The sequence below is a fragment of the Lontra canadensis genome, unplaced genomic scaffold (assembly GCF_010015895.1).
Source record: "Lontra canadensis isolate GAN:19392208 unplaced genomic scaffold, GSC_riverotter_1.0 scaffold81, whole genome shotgun sequence".
Taxonomy (NCBI): Eukaryota; Metazoa; Chordata; class Mammalia; order Carnivora; family Mustelidae; genus Lontra; species Lontra canadensis.
The window spans coordinates 1699731-1704975 of NW_022631075.1; the positions used below are offsets into that span (position 1 = coordinate 1699731).

General features: G+C 37.1%; 1 non-coding gene across 1 annotated transcript; it reads left to right on the plus strand.

Annotated features, from left to right (window-relative positions):
- The first annotated feature begins 201 nt into the window (after positions 1-201).
- LOC116882163 lies at positions 202-304 on the plus strand. Its single transcript, XR_004385562.1, has one exon. It is a non-coding gene; the product is annotated as a U6 spliceosomal RNA (small nuclear RNA).
- The last annotated feature ends 4941 nt before the right edge of the window (positions 305-5245 follow it).

Sequence of the window (5245 nt, forward strand, 5' to 3'; positions counted from 1 at the left end):
TCACACCTTTTTATGCTGAATGTGGATAGTTTGATATAATAACTTATACATACATATTTCATAGTTTTTGAAGAATATAGATTTATTTTTTAAGTAGCATTCATTTATATTAATGCTTTCCTCCAGATAAATATGAATTTCATCTATTTTTTTTAAAGATGTTGGAGAGTTTATTTTTTTAAAAATGGGTGTAACTAGGCCTTGCTTTGGCATCACATATACTAAAATTGGAATGATACAGAGAAGATTAACATGGTCCCTGCGCAAGGGTAACATGCAAATTTCTGAAGTGTTCTCTATTAAAAAAATAATAAAAATATATAGGCGTAAGTAAATAGTAGAATTATCTTGAGTTTCACTTATTAGCTGGGAATGTGTTATTTGGCAAATATGTCTTCACCTAAGCGGTCCTTTAGTGACTTCCTCCAGCTTCGTCAGATATGTAAACACTGTAATAACACGTATGAAGAAAAAGGCCCCAACAGCTTTTTACAGATAAAAGTTTATGTGATTGGATAGTGCTTCTGGTTTTAATATCTCAAGGCTGAACTAGATATAGGTAGCTGGTTGAATGTTGGGATGGGGAGTAGATATGGCTAAGCAAATGATAATATTAGTAATTTATGTGGGAAGTATTATTTTAATCATCTATTTATTTTCTTTTCACCATGCTTGGAAACACATGTGTCTTTGGCATGGGGTGGATCAACCATCTTTGTAGCTGGATGACGTTTTTCATTTTTGTGCAGACTGTTTGGTGTTAGACTTCGACAACTTCTATTTTTTAATATTCTGCACAGAACAAGGCATCCTACAGTGGGGTGTACAGGGCTGGTATATTAAAAGGTTGACTGAGTTCTACCCTCAAATACATCTGAATTCCAAATTAGGGGTAATTTACAAAGTATCAGTAGTTTGAAAATTACCAAAAATTCTGGCAGTAGTCCTTTTTTCTGATAAAGGGAATTTAAGTAATTTTGGTCACTAGCTCAACACTACGTACTCTTGCTGAATCAGTCTTTCTAACTTTGTATAATAATTGAGCCCTTTTTTGCCTTCTTTTTTTTTTTTTTAAGATTTTATTTATTTATTTGAGAGACAGAAATCACATGTAGGCAGAGAGGCAGGCAGAGAGAGGAAGGAAAGCAGACTCCCTGCTGAGCAGAGAGCCCAATGCTGGGCTCCATCCCGGGACCCTGGGATGATGACCTGAGCTGAAGGCAGAGGCCTCAATCTACTGAGCCACCCAGGGGCCCCTCTTTTCTTGCCTTCTTGTCAAAAACTGACCTAGGTGCTTCAGAGCCAAGACAGCATGAAGACTGAGTTTGTGATAAAGAGGAACAATAGCTTTATTGCTTTTCTCAGCAAAGGAGTCTGTGGCAATCTATGTCTTTCAAGAACTGCAAGCCCAACTGAGGGGGTTGGGGAGTTTTCTAGAGAAATAAGGGATCTAGTTGGTTTTGCTAGGAATCCTGTGTGTATACTACTAGTTTCCTTTGTCTTGTGTTTTGGGTGGTACAGGGTTCCTGAAACAAAAGGCTAACAATGGAGGAGGGGAAGTTTGAAGGAGAGGAAAAAGGTTATTTTTAAAATCTAGCCTCACTGAAACATTAGTGCAGCCATTTTGATTTTTGTCTTAATTCTTGGAAGTGTTTTCTCTCCTTTTTTCCTTTGCTAAGATCAGGGAGGTAGGTCCCTGCCTCCTACAATCACCAGAACTAGGCTTCTGTTTTCTCCTGCACTTGATTCTTTGCCCAGTATTTGAGTTCCTTTGTAATTATGTTCTTAAATTTTCTTTATCATTATGTATTCCCAGAGATTAGAATCCAGACTCGGAATTTAATTCCCCATGTCTTGACCCTTGAAAAGTGCTACCTGATTTCCCTGGCATTTCCTGTTTATCTGCCTAGGCTCCATTGCTTTCACATATGACCATGAATCTCAACACCTTGCAGCTGCTGGGGATCCATTGTGAAGACTGTGATGTGAATATTGCCCTGGAGTTCCACAGTGAGGCAGCCCTAAGTCCATCTTTACTTATTTTGTGCTGATAGACTTATCTCCTTTTGTAACTGCCTTTTGTAACACCTTATTCAGTCATGTCATGGATATTTGCCCGGTATTTCTTACCAGGCCGCCTTGACCTAAGATTTCTGCCTTCTTGGAAAACTTATTAATGCCTGCTGTTTAAATACTACTGTTGATGATTACAAATACAACTTTTTAAAAAACATCAAAATTGCACAGAAAGAATTTGTTAGAATGGCAGAATTCAAGGGTATGTGAATTAGCTCATTGTCATGGTTCTCTTTTTTCACTCTCCTCATTTGAGTGTATTTAGTTTATATATATATATAGCACTGGTTGCTTAAAACGTTGTTTGCTTAAAACATTGGTGGCATAAAACTATTTTGTATTTATACCATCATAGCAGTGAAACAAATCTACACTAATTCTTTGATAATTCAAATACATATACAGTATTGGGAGTGTTTCTATAGAGGGTCCGAGAATATAGCCTGGGGAGTAACTAGACTCTTTGTGCAATTTCACTTAGACTTTTTGACAGAAAGCGGTGGACCACATCAATAGTTTATATTCTATTTGGACTGTGGATACGTTTTTCAGGCTTTGTCTGTATGGTCATTTTGAAAAATTATTTCAAAAGGATAACATGAAGAGGAATACTAAAAGTTGCCATGATAAAGCACATTATTTATGCATTATATACGTCAAATACTGTTCTATTGCAATTAACTGTTTTGTGAGAAATCTAGACATTTCCTAAAAGTGAGTAAATAACCTTTTGTTCACTTTCACAGAATAAAATTTCTGAAGTATAGAGGTTATTTGAAAGAAAAAAAAACCAAATTGGTTAGTTTGGTGATACAGGCACCCTGTGGTTCTGTGAATTCTACGATGTTTATAGCAGTGTATTGCAAACTTCTTACAGTGCCTTTTCATTTCATTATCAACTATAAGTTCAAAATATACTTCAGGGTTCTAAACCCAAATCCCTTTTCATCTCCATTAGTTTGAAAACTAGTTTTGTTTTCATTTTCATGAAATGTGGATATCAAGGGGTCCTGGGTGGCTTAGTTGTTAAGCATCTGCCTTTTACTCAGGTCATGGTGCTGGTGTCCTGGGATCTGCCATGCGTCGGGCTCCCTGCTCCATGGGAAGCCTGTTCTCCCTCTCCCGCTCTGCTTGCTTGTGTTCCTTCTCTTGTTGTGTCTTTCTCTATCAACAAAATAAATAAAATTTAAAAATTGAAAAGGAATATAGACATCATACAGGAAGGAAATAGGACATGGTATTATTTTCCCACCTCATGCCAACTGCCTCATTGTTGGAGCATTTTTGGTTGTCTTGTGTTTTTGCAAGCACTGCTGATCAATACTGGCTAAGAGCACAGATTCACAGCAATCACTGTGCTCCAAGGCATATAATTTGAAGATGTAAGTCTCTAGCCTGCTTAATATAAATGATAACCAATACCATCATATCTTCGTTGAAAGTTTATTAACTCTAGTGGAAATCTCAAATATCTAAGATGTTTGTTGCTTCAAAGACTAGACACTTTTTTCTCTCCAGCCTCTTTCCATCATTCCCTTAAGGTAGCTTTATTTATTAGCACATTCTAGTTAGCTTCCTTCATTGGACTTTATGATGTTAAGCTATTGCAATCTAAAGCAAATTTGGTAGTATTGAAGAGTTTAGCATGAAGCTCTTTCCTTTATTCCTTGGTGATATAACAAGCTAGATTTACCATTTTTCCACCTGAAGAAATTTTATTCAGTGTATACCCTTTTCATTTTAGTGAGTGAAATTACCAAACAATGGAATATTTAGTGCTGAAAGCTAGGATTATCTATATTTTATCAAATTGCCTTCAAAGGGGAGCACCCAACCTGGTGTCATATGCCCTAATGGAAATTTTCCTAGGTAGTTGGTTTAAGAGGTCTAGATTTAAATCTAGAATAGATTGTTCGAATCAGAGATTACAAATTTTAATGCCTTTAGGAACTAAGCAGGTAACCTAAATTTGTAATTAGCCTGAATGTGGCATTTTTTTAAAAAAAGATTTTATTTATTTATTTGACAGAGAGAGATCACTAGTAGGCAGAGAGAGAGGAAGGGAAGCAGGCTCCCCACTGAGCTGAGAGCTTGATGCTGGGCTCTATCCCAGGACCCTGGGATCATGACCTGAGCTGAAGCCAGAGGCTTTAACCCACTGAGTCACCCAGGTATCCCTGAATGTGGAATTTTTAGTAATGTTGGATATGATCTCTGTGAACAGTATGAACTAGAGATCATGTTCCACTTTTAGATAAATTCACGTGAGCTTGTGACACTGTTTTAAAGGAGTTTGCATCATATCTGTACTCGAATGGCAGCTTGTTACACTATGGTAGTAAAAAACCCCAACGAGTAGGATATTAAAGCGTATTAAAGCCTTTGAGAAGTATTTTAGTCAATAAACTTGTTTAACTAAGATTTTCTCAAGTGTGACAATGCAACCCTTCTTTCTCAATATCACTGTTCCACCTCCTTTATGTCCTCCTTTATGTATGTGCTTCTTAATGGTTTTATTCATTTATTTATTTATTTAGGAGAGAGTGAGTGCATGGGCACATACCAGTGAGGGGGAGGGGGTAAAGGGAGACTCAGACTCCCTGCTGGGCTGGGAGCCAGACACAGGACTTGATCCCAGGACCAGAGCCCAAGGCAACCCATTCAAACAAACAAACAAACCCATGTACCCCGCCACTTTTTTTTTTTTTAAAGATTGTATTAACCTATTTGAGAGAAAGTAAATGATAGAGTATGACCTGGGAGTGGGGGACAGTGGGAAAGGGAGAAACAGATTCTTCACTGAGCAGGAGCCCAGTATGTGGCTTGATCCCAGGACTTTGGGATTCTGACCTTAGCCCAAGGCAGACAGTTAACCTACTGAGGCTCCCAGGCATCCGGGAGGAAGAAGATTTTTTGTTTTCTTAAGAAAACTTTTTTGTACTTGAGACAAAGAAAGATTTTGAGGAGAAATTCTATGTATGTATTTCTTTTGTGCACCAATTATTTAAATTCTTTTAGAGCAGAACTGTGTCTGCTCTCACCAATTTTATGAGTTTAAGAAAAATACTGAGCTATTTACAGAGTGTCAGGAAACCCTGAAATCAAAGATTAGAATTCAATTTAAAGTTTAGAATCCACAATGTTTGAAAATTTGTTAATAAATAAATTT